The sequence below is a fragment of the Prionailurus viverrinus genome, chromosome C2 (genome assembly GCF_022837055.1).
Source record: "Prionailurus viverrinus isolate Anna chromosome C2, UM_Priviv_1.0, whole genome shotgun sequence".
NCBI lineage: Eukaryota > Metazoa > Chordata > Mammalia > Carnivora > Felidae > Prionailurus > Prionailurus viverrinus.
The window spans coordinates 32868372-32890335 of NC_062569.1; positions in this window are offsets into that span (position 1 = coordinate 32868372).

A 21964-nucleotide genomic window follows, 5' to 3' on the forward strand; every position below is an offset into this window, starting at 1 on the left:
CAGACCTAGGGGCCAATCACTGTGGTCTCATTTTCTTTGCCACAGGTTGGTTTATCCCTGAATTGGCTGCAATTTGTTATTATGACTTTATTCCTTTTGTATTATTTTAATGTTGATTCAGTGGGCTTGGGGAGACAAATATATGTGCTTAGTCTTCCATTTAAATCAAAAGCCTGACCATGTTTTAACACACTGAACCTATGTTGACATGTATCAGTTACCTATTAATGCATAACAAACCACCTCCAAATTAGCAGCTTGAAACAGTAGCTGTTTTTTTTACTCATAATTTGGTGGGGAAGCAATTTGTGTTGGGCTCAGCTGGGCAGCTTTTCTGCTAGCCTCATCTGGGGTCACTTAGTGGCCTTAGTCATCTGGTAGCTCTACAGGGTCTGGATGGTCAAAGATATCCTCATTCATACATGTAGTGGTTGATGCTGGTTGTCAGCTGGCTAGTCTAGTGGGCTTTGACTGCTCAACTCTGTTGCATGGCCTCTCCTCCTTCAGTAAGTTAACCGAGGCTTCTCCACATGGCAGTCAGGGAAGTATTCTAATACCATGAGAAAAGAAGCTGCAAGGTTTTTTTAAAGCCTATGTTCAGAAGTCATGTGTTATTTCTGCCACATTCTGCTGGATTAGAACAAGTCAGATCATAAGACCAGTTCAGATTCAAGGGATAGAGAAGTAGATTCTGCCCCTTAATGATGGAGCTGCAAAGTCATTTTGTAAAGGGGCATGCATATAGAGATGGGAGGATTTTATGACCAATTTTGCAATCTAGTATTTGAGTGCTTAAGGCTAAATGACTTTGTTGTTCTTATTTAAGTAATATATGTTAAATATAAAATATGTAAGCAAAAAAATCCAAACACACACACACACACACACACCCCAAAATATCACCTCATCCTGTGAAGAAGTAACCTAGTAACTTCAGGTGAACGTCATTCCTAGTAGCTCTTTTTGTGTGTAAATGGAATGAAAAATGAAGAATATTTTTGTAAAAATTGGGTCTTACTATATATTTTTAGAAAAGGAAAAAAAAAGCATTAAATTGAATTTTTGTTGAATTTAACAGAAGAAAAAGAAACCAAAGAGAAACCAAAGGAATTATGGAACTTCAGATAATGTGTTTTCACCACAGAGATATTAGATCCTAAAAGTTCTCCCTAAGGTTACAAAGAAAGATTATAAAAAAAAATTAAGAAAGCTAGAGGTTTTTTTTTTCTTTTAAAGATCCATGTTTAATTTTAGACATATTGATTGACTCTCTGCTATGAAAGATAAGGAAATTAAAACTTTTAATCTTCCTCTCACCTCATTTCCCACTCCCCTCATCTTATGAGTTTTTAGTGACATTATTTTAACAAAATGTCAGAGTATAAAGCATTTATATTCTACATTTATAATTCCTTAATTCCATAATTATCAAGGTTTAGTCTTACATCTATAATTAAATGAATTTGCTACTCCCCCTTGCCCTACCTGTCCTTATACCACAGTTTCTGCTTTTCTGAATTATTTTTTAAAATTGTGATTCATTTTCAGTAAGCTGGATTTCCTTGTCAAGTTTTTTCAAGATGAACTCATATTACTTACTCTCTGAATTCTTGCATCCCTGAAAATTTCTGTTGGTTGCCTTCACATTGACCTGGCTGGGTTTGGTGCCCCAGTTTCTTTCTCATGAGGCTGTGGGCACAGGTCCACTGTCTATAGGTATTGGATTTTGCACTGTTCCCTTTATTGGTGCTCCTCCATTCATTCTCGACTGGCTGGATGCATTATTAGTTAGGTTTTTCAAGAAGGATTCTTAGATGCTTTATCCTTCAAATTCTTTCATGTTGAGAATATTTGTTACTTTTACATGTTTGGCATTTGCCTCTTTATAGGTGATCTGTAGTTTTTTGGAGTGTGCTGGATGCTTGAATAATTCTTTCATAGTCTTTGTATCTCAATAGTACAAGAAGGTGATGTCTTGTTGAACTGGAATTTTCTGGCACATGGTATTAGTTCTTTATAGCAGGGAATTTTTCTTGTGTTATATCTCTAACTACATTTCCATTCTGTTTTCGGGATCTTCTTCGGGGACAATTTCTACGTTAGACAGCCTTTGTCCTTCATCTCTATTATTTCCAAGTGCTTTTAAAACTCTTTATTTTTTTCCCCCAAGATTTATTTCTTATCTCATGTCATTTCTCAGTCAACAAGGCCTGGATTGTTCATTGATGTTTCTAATTTGATTATTCTTTAATGATGTGATTTTGGTCTTTATATTATGTCATTAGCTATGTAATCTCTCTTTTGGTCTCATTCTGTTGTTTTCTAATTTTGCCTTCATATTCTTGATTATTGATTTTATGTTTTTATGAAGTATCTCTGTAGCCCAACTCAGATGCATGAAATTTTCTTCTAAAATGAGTACTTTGTCATTAGCGTGCTACATTCCTTTAGATGTGGTATATTTGCATAGCTGTTACTTACTTACTTATTTATTTATTATTTATTTATTTATTTATTTATTGTATCTCGTTCATGTTAATGTGGGCAGCTCCATTTGTCCTTCTATTTTATCTGATTGAGTGTGGATGAAGTTTTTTTGGCTCTCTTTCCTCTGTAACTGAGATCTGTATTTCTCAACTACAGTTTAAAGGCTGAGCTACTGCAGTTTTATTTACTTTTCAATTTCCCCCAGGGCACAGGGCAGGAGCTGGGTTGAGAGGTGGAAAAGCAGAAGACTTCTGAAGGCAGGCTAGTTTTGCTGTGTGGCTTGGACTCTGGGTTGTCTCTGGGATTTTATTAAAGGCCTCATTCTGAGTTGAGACCTTCTAGTCAGGGTATGTCTGTTTTCTAGGGAGGAACAGGCTTCAGACCATCCTCACAATGCAGTCTGGCACCTTAGAAGTCTATTTTACTGCTTCTTTATGGAGATCCCAAGATGGTACTGTGAGAGATAGGGGGTTGATATCTCAAGAGTTTTAACTATGATGTTGACTTGGCTCAGCCCTTAGTCTTCTCTCCAGACAGGAGGCTGTTGGAGGAAGTCTCAGAATTTTGTTGACTCACCTCTTTTGCCAGTTGGGAGCTGAGGCCAATGTTAGGACCTTACAGAGCCACACCATAAACTTGATTCACTTCTTGGTCACCACTTTTTGAAATTTGCAGATGTTTGGATTGTTGCTGATGAATTTTTTTTTGCTGGTATTATTATTATTTGCTAATTTCAGATTAGTTCATCAGATATGAGAGGAGATTATGTTTTATTTCTTTTTGCCCCTTTTGCCCTCAAGCCCTGACATACTTTATTTTTATATAGTTACATATATTGATTGCTTACTTTGAAATTTTAAAGTGGTAATATAAGGCAGTTTTTTCAGATGTATATTTACGTTCTAGAAAGTGTAGGAGATTCTTTTTTTACTTCTTTGGTTCTGACAATTCCCCAGATACTGTAAAGAATGGTGATAGCTAAGAATAGAAAACAAAAACACAGATTAACAACAGCCATAAAAAATGTCAAAGCTAAAAACATCCTACAACTTTTATTGGATCCTACAATTGAGCCCAAATTCAAGATTTTCACAGATGATATTATTTAGTTTGAGATAAGTAATAGTCTCACTTTTAACTGAGGAAAATGAGATTCAGAGACTTTAAATCACCTTCAAGCTCAAGGTCACACAGCTAATAAGCCTGAGAGTCCTACTTCAAAGGCAGGCCTGTATTCCTCTAAAGCCAAAGTTCCCTTTCAGGGCTCCTCCAAGAAGAATCCTATCCTATTTCGCTTAAGGGAATGCAGAAAGGGGCTGAGACAACAGCTTCCCCAGACAAAGAGAGCACAGAGGAACAGCTCAGTTTGTTAGTAAGAATATCCTATTTATGATAGTTCCCCAAGGGATAGAGTCCCCTCAAGAATTTAAAGCATGGTCATCCTATAGTTTGGGTTTTCAGACAGAGGCTAACAGAGTTATAATGGGGAGGGGCTTAGGCACCAGGTGTAGATTGCATGAATCACCTATTGCTGTGTAACAAAGTAGGTTGGAGATGAATCATAATCTAATCTAAGTGTGGGTTCAAAATGTGACTTCACTCTTAGAGGCCTCACAATTTGCTAAGCATTAATCAAGAATTAACCTGGAGAAAATGTGCGGGGAAGGTGTGGCTTCAAACTGATCCAGTGAACACTTAAAAAGAGGAAATTGACAGCAAATGCTTTTCCAGATTGAAGAAAGAACCATCGAGGGACTTCCCTTCACAAACCAGATGGCAGCCTCCAGCTGGCTGCCTGAGAGATACTGAAATTGGAAGTGCTCAGTAGCCAAACAGACCTGCCCTCTTTCAGGTCTGCAGGAGGCTCAGGATTCTATGGTTTGTAATTACCTCCCAACTGAGCCTTTGTGTGGAAACATAGCTGGCAGAGTTGAAGCTACTGCAGCATTTTCTGTATTAATTTGAAATTGCCTCAAGTCATATTATTTTATGGATGTAAAGACATAGTGCTGGTTAAATCAACACTTAGTCCCTGAGAGGTTTTTTTTTTTTTTTTTTTGGTATAGGATAGTGGCGACAGTGGGATAGAGGTGGGGGAGTTTAAAAACATCTCTTTCTCACTTATACTCTCAAGTACCTTTGGTGGTGATGTAACCTCACTTGGATTTTTGGAGAGATTGATGATGATTATCAAAATTTAAAATGTGCATGACCTTTTGCTTCAGCCACCTTAGGAGGGTCTTGTGGGCATCTTGTTCATATCTCAAGAGCAAAGGGAAGCTATTACAATGTTTTTAAAGCAAGAGGGACTGGATGTTGGGATTGATGATCTGATCGGATTTATAATTTGAAAAGCTTCTTATTGAAAGATAGTTACAGAAGTTTAGGTGAAAAAATATGGTAGCTTGGACTCAAGTGGTAATGATAAAGATGAGAGGAGGGGTGAATTTGAGTGAATTCAGGAATCAAATACACCAGGACTTGGTAAGTGACTGGATGGATAGTGATTCTCTTCACTGAGGTTTGTTTTGGAGTATGAAATACAACGCAGTGATTAATAAGAATAAGGTAGACCAATCATTCAAATTACCCAGACATAGACAAAAGTCCAGAACATATTATTGAGTAAGAAAATTAGATTATAAGTAGTATAAATAATATTTTACAATTTGTTAACATTCATCTACCAATTTTTATATGTTTTGGAGGGATTTCTGAATATAGGCACAGGCTAATAACAGTGGTCATCTTTAGGGTGCGGGTGGAATAATTGGGGATCATTTGATCTTCTCCTTAATATACTTTAATGTCATTTGATGTTTTTGTAATAAACTTGTTACAATTTGGGAATTATACATATTATATTTGGGATTCATCTCCAACCTACTTTGTTACACAGCAATAGGTGATTCATGCAATCTACACCTGGTGCCTAAGCCCCTCCCCATTATAACTCTGTTAGCCTCCGTCTGAAAACCCAAACTAAAGGATGACCATGCTTTAAGTTCCTGAGGGGACTACATCCCTTGGGGAACTATCACAAAAATGGGATATTTTTACTAACAAACTGAGCTGTTCCTCTGTGCTCTCTTTGTCTGGGGAAGCTGTTGTCTCAGCCCCTTTCTGCATTCCCTCTCATCAGAGGGAGGTCACAAAGACTGGGGGCTGAGTATTTAAGGATATAGGGACTTAATGGAGGAGCTCTACAGCTTGAGGGCAGAAAACAGACCCTGTGCCTTAGCTCAGCTCAGCTCAGAAGCCAGTGTATCAAAAGGAGCCAGTGAAAGGAAGGGCAGCTTTGGAAGAGACCCCCGATGCTTTACCTGTGCCAAACCAGGAGGTATGAATGACAGTGTCTCTAGACTCTGTATAATCCAGTGCATTGTGGTACAAGTTGTGTATATGCTGTGCTGCAGCCAGTCTCTGGAGAGGCAGAGGAAGGAAGGGTGGCCATATATCACTGGTGCATGAAATGTTCAAAAAAGGGAATACAATCTGAGCAGGCAGAAGTGAAAACTTGAAACGTTTCTGTAGTTCATTTTCCTTTTCTGTTTTTCTGATGTTCTATCCATCTCTACATGGAGCCAGAAGCCACAGAGACATCCGTACCCATCAGGAAGACTGATGCTTGTCAAGGATGCCTGCAGTCAGCCCAAATGTGAGATGGTTTAATCCTCTAATTATAGATGACTCCAGTAGCAACAGGAACTCTAAGCCCCCAGCCAGGATCACAAGAGACACAATCCTGGCTCCTCCAGGTAAATCCTGTGATTACCCAGCACAGGAAAAAGGTGGGATCTGAAGGGTTCTTTATTGGAAGCCCACATGAGCGCTGGCTTTCTGAAGCCTGGCTTCACAGGCCCCATGTGGCGTCCATCAGCTCATTCTCTTCACCGCACAACCCAGACTATGCTGTTCAACTTGCTACCAATTTGTGGTGTGAGTTACAATTAATAATACTCTTCGGTACAACCCTGAATATTTGATGCGACATAGCACAGTGTGGCCTGTTGGGCTTGAATCCAACTCTACCACTTACCCAGCAGTATGAGTTTTGAAAAGTTACTCTTTGCTTCAGTTTTCCCATCTGCAAAATGGTAATAACAGTAGTACCTACCTCATAGGATTGAGACCCTTAGGGTTGTAGTGCAATTAGCATGCAGTAAACACTAATAACGTTTATTTGTTGTATTCTGACTAGCGTTAGATGACCCGAAGTCCTCAGAATAAATCATTTCCACTTCATTGCCATGTTTGAAAGTCTTCTGGGATTTTGGAAGTGAGGAAAATAAAGTTTTCTTTTGAGGACAAACCAAAGAGATAAATACATAGGAAATCACGACAGTCACCTCAAAGTGACAGAATTGTTCTTAGGCAAGCAGGGCTTAACTGCAACCACTCTTTATTCACTCACGCATGCGTGTATGAAATGACCTCTGAATGTCTACCATGTCTCAGGCACTAGCCTGATTGCTAAATGTAAATTGGGACTTGGTATTAGCCTTCATGGAGCTTACCAACTAGTGGGAAAATGGGCAATAAATGAAAGTAAATGGACACATATGTGGTAACAAATTGCGTTAGGTGTTATAAAGAAAAAGGGCACTGTTAGAAGAGGGTTTGGCTGTACAGTACTCCATGTCTGACTACACCGTATACTATCCATCCTATTATTGATGGAAAGTAAGGTTATTTTGATTTTCTTTTTTGGCAATCATGAATAGTGCTGCTAGGAACATTCTTATATATAGGAACTTATATATAGGAATTTCTATAGGTTTAAATAGTGATTTAGAAATTAACAATAACAATGATAGTACAGTGATTGGAAATGCAAAGGAACAGAATTTGAGTTACATGAATTCTATCATTCTATGTGACCACTTTGGAGTTTACAAACATCTGTAGAGATATTTGAAAGGAAGTAGAATGGATCCCAAAGAACAGAGGCATGGACAGTTTTGAAATTTCTGGAATTTATTGTGGAGTGGTACATTTATTAATTATGTACAAGCTTAACATTGTGTTTTAACATTAGGCTTTTCCTAACTGCTTGAATATCTGCCCGTTCATATGAAAGATAATTTTTAAAAATTAAAATTAATAAAGTGTTTTTATCTCAACTTTGAGTGAAGATAGTTTGGCAAATCTGGCTAAGTTGCCTGTGTGTATGGATATGTGAGAAAGATCAATTCTGATGAAGTCATTGAAAAACTTGGAGTTTAGGCTCAAAATCAGAAATTATTTCTATTCACTGCAATGACAGATTCCTATGTAAGTATTTTCTCTTTTAAAATATATTAGCACAATTCAAAAGTATTACTCCATTACTTTTTCATCCTTTTTTCCTAGAATATTAATTTTTTTTAACATTTATTTATTTTTGACAGACAGAGAATGAGTGGGGAGGGACTGAGAGAGAAGGAGACACAGAATCTGAAGTAGGCTCCAGGCTCTGACCTGTCAACGTAGAGCCCGACACTGGGCTGGAACCCACAAACTGTGAGATCATGACCTGAGCTGAAGTTGGACACTTAACTGACTGAGTCACCCAGGCGACCCTTTCCTGAATATTTTTTAAAAAATGTTTATTTATTTATTTTGAGAGAGAGAGAGAGAGAGCGAGCAGGGGAGGGGCAAAGAGAAGAGAGAGAGAACCTCAAGCAGTCTCTGCACTGTCAGTGTAGGATCTGATGTGGGGCTTGATCTCATGAACTGTGAAATCATGACCTGAGCTGAAATTAAGAGTCAGACACTTAACTGACTAAGCCATCCAGGCACCCCTGTAATATGTATTTTTAAAGATTTTATTTTTAGGTAATCTTCACACCCAACATGGGGCTCGAACCCACAACCCCAAGATGAAGAGTCGCATGTTCCACCAACTGAGCCATTCAGGCAGGCAGCCCTTTCCTGTAATACTTTATTGAAAAAAATTTTTGGTATGTGTTTACTAGCATACAAAGTTCAGCAAAATAAATTTTCATTGTGTTTCTTTTCTGGCATTATTATTATTTGTTCGATTACATGATTGTTCCTGGAAACAATTTTGTTGAATAGAAGTTGGGAGTGTTAAAAATTATATATTCTGGGTATCAGATATGCCAAGTATTCCATTTCATATGTATTTTTAAATTTGTAACTATTAAGTTGCTCATAATTTTCTCCTGCCTGTTTGATGTCTTTAGCACCTGAACGGATTTCCTTTTCATTCCTGCTGTTATCTGTGCCATCTCTTATTCTGGAGAATGAGCTTTGGCTTTGTTTTTTATTCCTCCTCCCTTCTTCCTGCCAATCTCTTTTATATTTGCTTTCTGTTTTATTGATAGCTGTTATTCTCTCTTTTGTAGATTTCTCCCCCCCTCTTTTCTTAACTTTTTGTGATGGATGCTTCACTCATCAATCATTTTCCCTAAGTAATAGATGCATTTTAAGGCCAATATTTCATATAGGTTTCAGTGTGTAGTGTTCAGTATATAGTAATTTCCTTGTTACTTAGCCTGAAGTGTTTGAAATTTCCATTATTTCTTCTGTGACCCATGTTTAATAACATAACTTTAATTCCCAAATTTTTGAGAATTTAAAGATCATTTTAATATTGTTTCTGGTTTAATTGAATTTTAGTCAGAAAATATACTCTCATCTCAGTTGTTAGAAATTTGTTGAGACTTGCTTCATGGCCTATTATATGGTCTATTTTTGTAAATATAGGTGTAAGTTTGCAAAAAGCAGCGTATTCTGTAGTTGTTGGGTATAGTGTTCTCTAGATAAACATTTGGTCAAGTTTGTCAATCCTGTTTTTCAAATCCTCTATATCCCCACTGATTTTTTTATCAGCATATTTTATGAAACACTTGAAAGAGTGTTGAAATCTTCACGATTGATGGATATTTACTTTTCTGTTCATTATATTAATTTCTCCATTATATATTTTAGGCCATATTATAAATGCACATAAACTTAATATTTTCTGTTTTACTCATGAATTGAAACTTTTTATTATTATGAAGTGACTGATCTTATCTCTAGGAGTGATATTTTCCTTAAGTTCTGTTTTGTCTGATACTGATACAGCTACCCCATCTTTTTTATCAGTATTTTTATGCTACCTTTTACTTTGAACTTTTCTATACCCTTATATTTTGTGTGTCTTTTGAAAACAGTGTATAGTTGGATTTCATGGTTTTTTTTAATTTTCATTTTTAAATTAAAAAGGAAAAATTTTTTTTGAGACAGAACAAGAGAGCGAGAGTGTGAGCAGGGGAGGGGGAGAGAGATAATCTTAAGCAGGCTCGGCGTGGAGCCTGAAATGGACTTGATCTCACCACCATGAGATTGTGAGCTGAGCCAAAATCGAGAGTCCGATACTTAACCAATTGAGCCACTCGGGCACCCATTTGTTTTTTTTAAACCTCATTTCCTTTCTTTCTTTCTTTCTTTCTTTCTTTCTTTCTTTCTTTCTTTCTTTCTTTCTTTCAAGTTTATTTATTTATTTTGAGACAGAGCACGAATCAGGGAGGGGCAGAGAGAGGGAAGGAGAGAGAGAATCCCAACTAGGCTCTGTACTGCCAGTGCAGACAGAGCCTGACATGGGGCTTGAACCCATGAAACCTGAGCTCATGACCTGAGCTGAAACCAGGAGTTGGAGGCTTAACCGACTGAGCCACCCAGGCACCCCTTAAACCTCGTTTTCATAATTGAAGCATTGTTGGTTTAAATTCATCATAATTACTGATATTTTTGGATTTTTTGTGTTATTTTCTACATCCTTTTATGTTCCTCCATTTTAGTTTTTCCTGTTTTTTTGTTTTGTTTTGTTTTGTTTTTTAATTCCATCCCTCCTAAATTTAGGGGGTAGGTATTAGTGTTATTTTGTTCTTTTGGGAGTTCCTCTGGAAATTGCAAAATGCATATTTGAATTATAAAAGAAAAAGTTAACTTTTCTCCATCTTCCAAGTAACACCTTAGAACACTGTAATTCCATTCACTATAGCTTTGACTATTACTCTCTGGCAATAATGCCTTTAAATTTTTTAACCCTATGGGCATTATTATTACTTGTTTATGTCCATGTTTATTTATAATTCCTCTTCTATTTCCACTCAGTTTTCACTTTTTACCTCCTGTGTCTCAGACCTTCAGTCTGGGGTTATTGCTTATAGCATATCCTTCAGAATTTTTTTTGTGAAGCTCTGCTGATAATGAAATGTTTTAGTATTTTTCTAAAATACTATTTTATCTTCTCTCTTAAAAGATATTTTTGTTGGATATATAATTCTAGGTTGTGTTTTTTTTCCCCCTGCAGGACTTTGAAAGATTCTCTGTTGTCTTTTAGTTTTGATTTTTGTTCTGAAGTTGGTTGTCTAAGTGCCATTTCTTTGAAGGTAATCACTCCATTTTCAGTGACTGAATTTATGATTTTTGATTTATCTTTTGTTTTCTTCAAATTTTCTATGATTTGTCTGAGGGATAAATTTCTTTTTATTTATCCTGCTTGGGATTTTCTGGGATTCTCAAATCTGTGGATAAAAATCTTTAATCGGTTTTGAAAAATCGTAGCCATTTCTCTTCACAAATTACCTCTGTCCCTTTCTCTTTTTCTCTTCTGAGTTTTAAATTTTGGTCACTATATTTTTCATTTCTATATATTCTAGTTAGTTATTTCCTAAACATAAACCTTCTGATTTATGAAATCATTTTTTAATTTAACATTAATTGGGTGCTAGCCACATTCTAGGCACTGGTCACACAAAAGTGAATGAAAGACAGTCTCTCTTATGATGGCACTTCCTTTCTATAGGGCCATTTCTTTGCCATGATGGAATCTTCTTTTATTATTCCATCAGCGGTGAACATACTTATTAGCCAATGAAGTGAAATCTTCCTTTTTCTTTTCTAATATGATTATTTACTACTATCTAGTACCTTTTTCCCATTCCAGTTTTAGTGACTTTTAAATCATGCAGGAGGGCTACGTTCAGAATAGTTAGACTGTTTCTTCCATTTTACCTCACTGAGGATGAATCGACTTCAAATGTACCTTCTTTCTCATCCCTGACCTTATATGACCTCTGAATTTTGGTCTTCTCTCTCTTTCTCTCTCTCTTCCCTTCCTCCCTTCCTTTGTCTTTGCACAGGTCTTAACACAATTCCATAGGCTTTGACATAAAAAGGTACCACCAGCCCTGTACAACTCATTTATTTTATCATAATTTATTTTTCTCTTTTAAATGTACTTTATTTTTAAGAGCAGTTTTAGCTTCACAGAAATATTGAGCAGGAAGTACAGGAAGTTCTCACATATTCCTTGTCTCTACACATGCACAGCTTCCCCCACAGATAGTTGATAAAATCCTGAACCAGGGGTATACTTTTTATGGTTGATGAACCTATAACATCACTGTCACCCAAATAGGTTACATTAGGGTACATTCTTGGTGTTGTACGTTCTGTGGGTTTTTACCAATGTATGATGACATGTATTATTTGTATATCATACAGAACGGTTTTGCTATCTGAAAAATCCTTTGTGCTCTTCTTATTCTGCCCCCCTTCCATGACAGCAACTGATCATTTTACTGTCTCCACAGTTTTGCCTTTTCCAGAATGTCATATGGTTGTAATTATAGAGTATATAGTCTTTTTGGATTAGCTTCTTTTACTTAGTGATATGGATTTAAGTTCCTCCATATCTTTATATGGCTTGATAGTTCATTTCTTTTTATCATTGAATAATATTCCATTGTCTGAGTGTATCATGGTTTGTTTATCCATTCACCTACTGAAAGACATCTTAGTTGCTACCAAGTTTTGGCAATTATGAATGAAGCTGTTATACACGTCTATGTACAGGTTTTTGTGCGGACATAAGTATTCATCTCATGTAGGTAAACTCTAAGGAGTGCAATTGCTGAATCTTATGGTAAGAAATGTTTAGTTTTGTAAGAAACTGCCAAACTGTCTTCTAAAGTGGCTATACCATTTTGCATTCCCATCAACAATGAATGGAAGTTCATGTTGCTCTACATCCTTACCAGCACTTAGTGGTATCAATGTTCTGAATTTTGGCCATTCTAATAGGTAAGGTGGCATTTCATTGTTGTTTTGATTTGCATTTCCCTAATGACATGTGATGGGCATCATCTTTTTGTATGCATGTTTGCCACCTGTATTGTCTTTGGTGGAGTGTCTGCTCAGGTCTTTTGCTCATTTTAAAAATTGAGTTGTTCATTTTCTTATTGTTGAGTCCTAAGGGTTCGTTACATATTTTGGATAGCAGTCTTTCATCAAATGTATCTTTTGCAAATATTTTCTCCTAGTCTGTGGCTTGTGCTCTCATTCTCTTGATAATGTCTTTCAGAGATCTGGTCTGTTTGTTTACACACATCATTCTGATACCAAATGTGTGGGTTTTCCACAGTAAATGATTTTCTGCTAACATCAACTTAGTGTCCTGCAGTTTCATTAAATTCTGATACTAACTACGTGGAATTAATGCACACTTCACAAGTTAAGTTCAGTCCCACAGGACTGCCTCTACCTTCAGATGCCAATCACAAGTTCAGGCTACCTGTACTTCTGGCCAACTGGCTATAAAGTTCCTACAACCCCCTTCTCAAGTTTGATAGTTTTCTAAAATAATTTACAGAACTTAGGAAAGAGCTTTACTTACTATTATCAGTTTCTTATAAAGGATACAACCCAGTAGCTGCCCTGTGGAAAAGATGCATAGGGCTAGGTATGAGCAGGGTGGTATATGGAGCTTCCTTGTCCTGTGTGTGTCATCCTCCCAGTACCTCCATGTGTTCACCAACTGGAAAACTCTCCAGGTAGTGTTGTTTAGAGTTTTTATGGAGGTTCCATTATGTAGGCATGATTGACTAAATCCTTTGATGTTTATCTCATTTTCTAGCCCTTCTCTTATCCGCAATGGTCAGAGAATGGGGCTGAAACTTTCAACCCTCTAATCACATGGTTGGTTCCTGTGGCAACTAGCTCCCATCTTGAAGTTATCTTGGGGCCCAACAAGAGTTATCTCATCAGCAGAAACTCAAGTATGGTTGAGAAGGACTTATTGAATAACAAAAGATGCTTTTCTGACTCCTATCATTCAGGAAATTCCAAGGGCTTTAGAAGCTCTTGTGTCAGGAACCAGGGGTGAAGACCTAATATATATTTCTTATTATATCACAATATCATAGTAGAGCAGATGTTTTTAATGTTAACAAAGTCTAGCTTATCAATTATTTTTTTCATGGATAATGTCTTTGGTGTTGTATCTAAAAAGCCATTGGCATGTCTAGGGCATTTCTTATGTTATTTCTCACGTTGTTTTCTAGGAGTTTTATAGTTTTGTATTTTATATTTAATTCTGTGATCCATTCAGAGTTCATTTTTGTGAACGGTATAAGGTATTTGCCTATCTTATTTTCTTTGTATGTAAATGTCTAGTTGTACCAGCACCATTTGTTGAAAACACTGTCTTTTCTCCATTGTATTGCCAACTTCTTTATAGTTAATTTCCATGCAGTTGTCTCTTTGTTTAAGGGATATAGGTAGTATGAGAATAATGACTGTATAAGTATTGTTTGGGGGGGTGCCTGGATGGGTCAGTCTTGGTTTCTGCTCAGGTCATGATCTTGCAGTTCGTGAGTTTGAGCCCCGTTTTGGGCTCTGAACTGGTAGAGTGGAAGTATCTTCACTGCTTGGGGTTCTTTTTCTCCCTGTCTCTCTGCTGGTCTACAGCTCGCTCTCTCTGTCTCTCAAAATAAATAAACTTCAAAAAAATTTATAAGGATTGTTTGGGGAAGCAAATATGAGTGATCAACCCAAAGATTTTCCTTTAAAGTAAACGATCTCCACATTCAAGTGAAGTTTACCTTCCTCTCTTCTTGGGTGCTGGGGAGACATGAGTCCTGGTGACATTCTGTTAGCTCTGAACCAAGCCAACTTGAAGACTACAGTTAGGTGGCCCATTATGTCTACTTGCTAAAGCTCATCTGGAAAGGTAATGACAGCACCTATCTTTTTCCAACTATGCCTCACTGTGTTACTTTGGTTAGGAGAGCATAGACAATGTTCAGGATAAATAACCGTTAGGGAAAACTGTGCGGCTGCAAAACCCTTGCTTAGTCACCCAGATGCATTATCTATAAACTGTCAGGAAGTTACATGCTTGGAAATATATGAGCCAGGAACCAAATCTGACCATGTCCTGGTTCTGTCATTCACTAGCCATGAAGCTGAGGCCAGTTTCTTTTCCTCTAAAGCCCTCAGTATCTTCACCTGGAAAATGGAGGTTTTTACCATTGTAAAAACATACATTCAAGTTCATATCCTCTCTTGAATTGCAAAACTTTTCTGAATATCTTCATTGTAAATTTTTCTTAAAAGAGAATTCATAGCTTTCATATGACTCTCAAATTTGGGGATTGTGACTTTAGACTTAAACTCCAGAATCTGGACTCTTCATTCTCTCAATACATCAACAAATGTTTTGGAAATTTATAGACAATAGCAGAGTCCCATTTTTTCCCCATGTATAATGTTGAATATGTTTTTTAAGGAAAAATTTCTTTAATGCTCTTAAAGTTTCATTAGTGCTTGGTCCTTTTTGGTAAGTTTTCTGGGGGGAGTGGGTTATAGGGAAGTCAGGGTGCTTGGGTAGCAGGGAAAGTCCAACTGTGCCTTGTAGGGGAGTGGCACCTGACTGACTCCTTCACAGCACACAGTGAGAATGTGAGGCTGAAATCAAAGATAGTTAGGAGGGCCCCAGATTTCCAGAATGCTTGTGAATGAGTGGACTTTTTTTTAAAGTGGAAACCTTCAGCAAAAACTCAGATGGAGGCTGTGTTGTCCTTTACCGTTCTGGTAATGGGTAGCCCAGGGTGAATTCTTCTGGGCACATGAAATCCGGTGTTTTAAGAACATGCTCAGTGATGTTTGCAGCTCTGATCACAGCATCTGCTCCAGAGCTGAGAGATATATCATGAGAGTTGGGTCAGGGTTTTGCTGCTGAAATCTTTACCTAGGTATGGCCAAACCAGCCAACTCTAGGAAAGAGGATATCTTTTATTTGTAATTTTATAACTTTCCAAAAGGGGGTAGATATTTATAGAATCACCCTAATTTTATCTTTTCTCCTGAAGCTCCTCCTTATTACTGGCTATAAGACTAGGGGGTGGGGTGGGGAAGGAGGTGAGAGAGAACACGAAAGAGCACACTCACTTATCAAGAGGTTTGGACCATGGCCGATTTGAAATATTACTAACCTTGCATTTTCAAATTTGATGCACAACAACCAAGATGCTAATACTTTCCTTAGTTTAGAAAAAAAATCCTTTCACCCATCTCTTCTAGCCGAAGATTAGGAAAGAGGCTTTAAGAAGATTTAAAAAAAAAAAAACCCAACTTCTGAGCAGCGGAAAAAATGGTTTGTGATTCAGGGGCTTCGGGCAATTCATCATGGAAATTGGGTTTCTTAGCAGACATCGTGTGAATCCTTTCGTCCCTGTCAACTTTTTAATACATTACATTGAGAATGTAAATCGTGTTGGTGAGGGGGAGCGGAGAAAAAAAGAGAGCAAGAGAAAAGAGAAAGCTTCCTTATTTTGGATTTAGAAGGGAGGAAGCATGAGGCCTGTAATTCATATTAACTAAATAATAAAAAAAAAAACCTGTATAAATATATAGATGCAGGTATATCTGGGGAAGAAGTGGGGAGAAGTGAGTGAGACAGAGTAAAATTGAAACCATTTTATCCTCTTTAAGGGTCTTTAATGGGTGCTCCTTATAATTTATTTCCTTTAGTTTTTATTGATTTAGATTTTTTTCTTTAGCTATATGAATCAACTTACTCCCCTTCCCCTGCCCCCAAAGCAGAGGGCAAAGGCTTGAGGTCAGGGGTTTCATAATTTGGAGAAAAGAGGAAAAAAAAACAGAATTATTGGGGGTCATTAGCATCATTAATAGGGAATATTGCTGAGAGAGCTGGAGCTTCTGCCCTATTTCTGTCACCATCAGGACTGGCAGAGCCCTTGGTTGGCCTCCTTACTACACAAGTGTTGTCCAACTTCATTGCTTATTCTGAAGGTGTTTCATTCCCTCTAACTCAGTGGTTCACATCCACTCAGGGCTGTTGGCAGATAAGATTAACAGATACATTGCTTGCTGGCTCTATAGAATATTCTTCTGTCTTTCCCTCAGTGTAATTTGCAATCATTTTGGTCCCCATATGTGTTGGTCACTAAAATTCATTGTGGAAGTCCTTTTGTGTTCTTAGTTTTCCTGGGTGATGACATGACTGGTCTTCTGGAGGCTGAGGAAGATTCAGTCCAACAAATTTCTTCTATGGATGCAAAGGTTCAGCAATATAGTCCAACCAGAGTGGGAACTGGGGTCTTCTAGGGCCATTTCCTTATTGGCATTCCTAGCAAGGGGAGAGATAAGAGAAAGGAGGTGAAGTTTGATTCTGTGGCTTCTTTCTTTCTATGTTCCCATCAGCAGTTCAGTCTCATACATATAGGCAATCATGCATTATTTAGTCAGAAGTCTAGTCAACTCTTGAAATAGGGTTGAAGATTGGTTTCCTGTTGATTGTGTTGTATATAATCAGGTAGGAAGATGGGGTAGAGGCCTGGAATCTCACTTTTGATTTAGACCTCACACATTTCAACTAATATTCCTTTGCCTCTTACCACTGAAAAAAAGGCAAAAAAAAAAAAAGTTCTTCCCAGAAACCCGTAAAGAATCCTATAGGGTAACTTATCAGAAACTTGTGAAAAGGAGTGGTACCACCTCCTTTGTTGATGTTCAGGGATCATAATAGAATTAAATGGAGACTTTTAATCATTCTTATGTGTATGAAAATGGACTGATGTTTGAATTTACTTTACAAAGTTAATTTAGATTTCATTTTTATTGATGTAATATAGTTACATATTACTAAATAGTGGGAAAAAGTCTCCTACATATCCCCCAGTCCCTCTCCATTCTTGAAAATGTTTCTTATATGTAAAGATGTGATTATTCTCATCTTTCTTCATTAATCCATTTTGCACAGTATCTACTCACTTCTGTTTTGGTAGTTGAAGACCTAGCTCTCTTAATTTGCTCCGTCTATCACCACCCCTCACCCTTCCAAAATAGCTATAACATATTTTATAACATATAGCAGTATGTTATGATGAATATGTAGATACTGTTCACAGTTGAGCAAAGTAGGGTGCCAATGCTATTGGTTCCTCTGTCCTCTTTTTTCATTCATTATTTTATTTGTTTAAAAAAATTCAAGTATAATTAACATACAGTGTTATATTAGTTTCAAGTATGCAATATAATGATTCAACACTTTTATACATTACTCAGTGCTTATCACAATAAGTGTACTCTTAACCCCATTCACCTATTTACTCCTCCCTCCTCCCCTCTGGCAACCACCAGTTCTCTATATTGAGGAGTATGTTCTTTTGTTTTTCTCTGTTTTACTTTGTTCATTTGTTTTCTTTTTTCTTTAAAAATTTTTTATCTTAATCTTTATTTTTGAGAGATAGAGACAGAGAGAGAGAGAGCGAGCTCTAGCGGGGGAGGGGCAGAGAGAGAGGGAGACACAGAATCTGAAGCAGGCTCCGGGTTCTGAGCTGTCAGCACAGCCCGACAATGGGGCTCGAACCCACAAGTTGTGAGATCATGACCTGAGCCAAAGTCAGACACGTAACCAACTGAGCCACCCAGGCACCCCTTTTTGTTTTGTTTTGTTTCTTAAATTCTATACACCTCAACCTAATAAAGTCCATATATGAAAAACCCTTGTATTCAGTGGTGAAAAACTGAGAGATTTTCCCCTAAGGTCAGGGATAAGGCAAGGATGTCCACTCTCACCACTTTTATTCAACATAGTACTAGAAACCCTAGCCATAGCAGTCAGACAGCAAAAAGAAATAAAAGACATCCAAATTGGCAAAGAAGAAGTAAAAGTTTCACTATCTGCAGATGACATGAAAATATATATAGAAAACCCTCGACTTCACCCAAATGATAGATGAATTCAGTAAAGTTGCAGCATACAAAATTAATATACAGAATTTGTTACATTCCTTATACACTAATAATGAAGTAGCTGAAAGGGAAATTAAGAAAACAATTCCACTTACAATTGTGCCAAAAAGAATGAAATGCCTAGGAGTAAACTTAACCAAGGAGGTGAAAGACATGTACTCTGAAAACTGTAAAATGCTGATGAAAGAAATTGAAGATAACACAAGCAAATGGAAAGATATCCCATGCTCATGGATTGGGAAATCCTCAGTCCTCTCTTCTGCTCAATCAGGACTCAAGTCTGCTGAAGGAGATTGTTTTGGGATTTTTATTTCCCCTTACTCCTGGGCTGGATCCCCTCTTCTCTGGATCTCCATGTCTTACCTTTTTGGTTTTATATTTTGGTTTCCTCCTGTAATTAGCCAAAACATATTCTCTAGTAGCTTTCTAAGAGAAATTGTTTAAATGAGAAAAAAAATTGGGAGCTCTGTGTCTGACAGTTCTATCTTACCTTTGTGATTCATTGATAATTTAGTTATTTATAGAATTCTATGTTGAAGACCTTTCCCTTCAGATTTTGAACGCATTGCCCCACTGTTCTCTAGCATCTAGTTGTGTGGTTGGAAGTAGGATGTCTTTTGGAATTTATTCTTCTGAGTGTGATTTTTCTTTTTTTAAGGATGTTCCATTTAACCCAGTATTCTAAAATGTCATGATGAGGTGTGCTCTTTATTCCCTCATTGTACTGGGTCCCCAGTGGACTTTTTTAATCTGGAAACTCAAGTCCTTCATTTCTTATATACTTTCTCTGAAAATATCTTCTGTTGTTTTTATTTTGTTCTGTCTGGATATCCTGTCTGGATATACTACTCAAGTTTTCTTATTAGTTCTCTTTTAAATTCTTTATCTTTTGCCCTATTTTCTGGTAGAGTTTCTTGATTTTATATCTATTCTTGTGCTGATTTTTAAATTTTTGTTGTCATATAATTCCCCCCTGCCACCCCCGCCCCCCGCCAAACCCTCACTAGTTCTTTGTCTCTTCATAACTTTTATGTCTCTGAGATTACTTTTTTCAAGTTTTCATTTGTGCCAGTGCTGTTATTATTTTAGTTTGGAGGTTTTTGTTTTTCTCTGCCCAGAGCTGTAATGAAAAACAAACATACAACAACAACAAACCCTGACATTGGAGACCTTTTTATTCAATACAAATAATTCAAGGCTTCACATGAAAAACTTAAAAACTGTCACAGTTTTCAGTCTAAAAGCATTCTACATACCCTCCCTCCATACAACTCCAACTGGGAAAGTGAATATGGGAGAGAAGGAACCCATGAAGGAGAAAAGTAAGGGAAGAAGGGATTGTGTTAGCTCCCAGCAGCAGCCATCCAGAATAGCATCTTGATTTCATAAACACCATTTTAGCATAAATTATCTCATTTTTAGCTTGTCAATTTGGATAATCTTGGCCCCAGAATGGATTCAGGGGGTCTTAAATGATCTGGTTTGGCTCTTCACGGATTCTGAATTTGCAGATAATTGCCAGAGCTCTTTTGGCTGGGTAAACTTGTTATCAATTGCCTTTTTAAAAGTCAGCCCTAAAATAATCATTCCCGTGAGCAAAACCCATTACAAACCTTAAGTTTGGAGCATAAACACATTTCAGGCTGGGGAACAAATGTGTAAGATTTCATCATTGCTACATCAGGAAAGGCTTGTGAGAAGTTGGACATGCATCAGGAGAGTCCCTGTGGGGCTGAGCCTTAGGACTGGGCTGGTGATCAGACACTCTCAGGGGGCTCTGAAGTGGAGCCACTGAGTGACACTCGTGTGCCACACCCTGTGCCTGTTGGGCAGAGATGCAGCGACCTTATGAGTCACCATCAGCTCAAGGACATCCCTGTCCTATCTGCCACAGTATTGCCCCAAGTCAATTCCTTCCTATGCCAATCAGCCCCATCCTCTTTGGCAGGGACCCTCATTTATAAGAGAAGAACCTCAAGATCGGACTGAAAAAGCAGTTAGTTGGTTAGTGGAAAACAGTGGCCAAACAGGCTGGATAGAGCCTGGGTTCTGGCTCCTGTCACTGACCTTAGGCAATTCAACTGCTCTAATACCCTACGAGAGGGGTGTTAATACCTGTTCAGTGCCTGTGTTGTTATAAAAAACTTTATAAGTTTATATGTATTTAACATTTACATTATAAATGTATTAATGTATTTTTATATAAAAGGACCATATTAATTGTTATTTTCACAGGACAATCATAGGAGTCTCCATTCTGGTTCTCACTTCTAATCATTGTACTATAAAACATTTATAATACTTACAAATGTAAGTTATTATGTCAAGATGGGAATGGGCCTAATCCCATACCAAAATTTGATTTCTTGAGTCTTAAGGCTAGCTAGAATATGTGTAATTAATATGTATATCAAACTTTTGAAGTCAACTTAATTTCTCATGCTAAAGTTTATGTCCATGTTTTTGGCTTTGGCCCCAGTATTTGTGGGCAATGGGTAATTTCTCATACCTTAGTATAACTTGATTTGAGTGTAAAGGCAGCCCATGTTATTGTCTTTATGCTTTTCTCTGAGAGGAGATGAGGTATTTCTTGTGTTTTCTATGTTTATCATTTAGTAGCATCTGAGAGAGATCCCACCAGCTCCCTCTCTCATTCTTAATACAACTCTTCCAGAACCCCACCTTCACCCCTTCCTCATGGCCATTATCCTTCAATCTTCCAAAATACTCTGAGAAGATGATCCATTTCTTACCTCTCAGGGAAACAGCGGCCTCCAAGAGGAAATTCCCTCAACTCCCCTCCCATCTGCAAAGGTCCCAGGGAGCAGCAGTGAGGAGGCAAAATGATGGAATGGACTAGAGAAGGGAGGTCACACAGTAAAGACTGTCGTTACAACTCAGTGTGATAGGAACCTTTGGGAAGTTCTGCGCAGAGAAGTGCCATATTCCAACTCATGTTTTATCAAATCACACTGGCTGTTCTGCTGAGACCCGAACTGGTAGGAGATCACAGGCAGAAACAGTGGATCCCTTAGGAGGCTAATACAATAATCCAGCTGAGATATGGTGGTGGATATCTCTAGCATAGTCCATATATCCACCTGCTCACTGCACATGTCCACTTGAATGTCCCACAGATAACTCAAAATCACCATATCCCAAACAAGACTGTTCCTGAAACTGTGCTGTTTTGTGTTCCCTGTTTCAGAGGGGGGAGGCTATGTTCTCTGGGTTCCCTGGATGCATCTTTAGTTCCTTCCCCTTAACTCTTACATCTGGTTAGCAACAAGATCTGTTGGCTTCCATTTCCTAGATAACATTCAGTTCTGCTCCTTCTTTCTATTCTCATGGCCACTCCCTTAAGTCTTTTCACAGGACAACTGTAGGAGTCTCTATTCTGCTTTCCTCATTTCCAATCTCA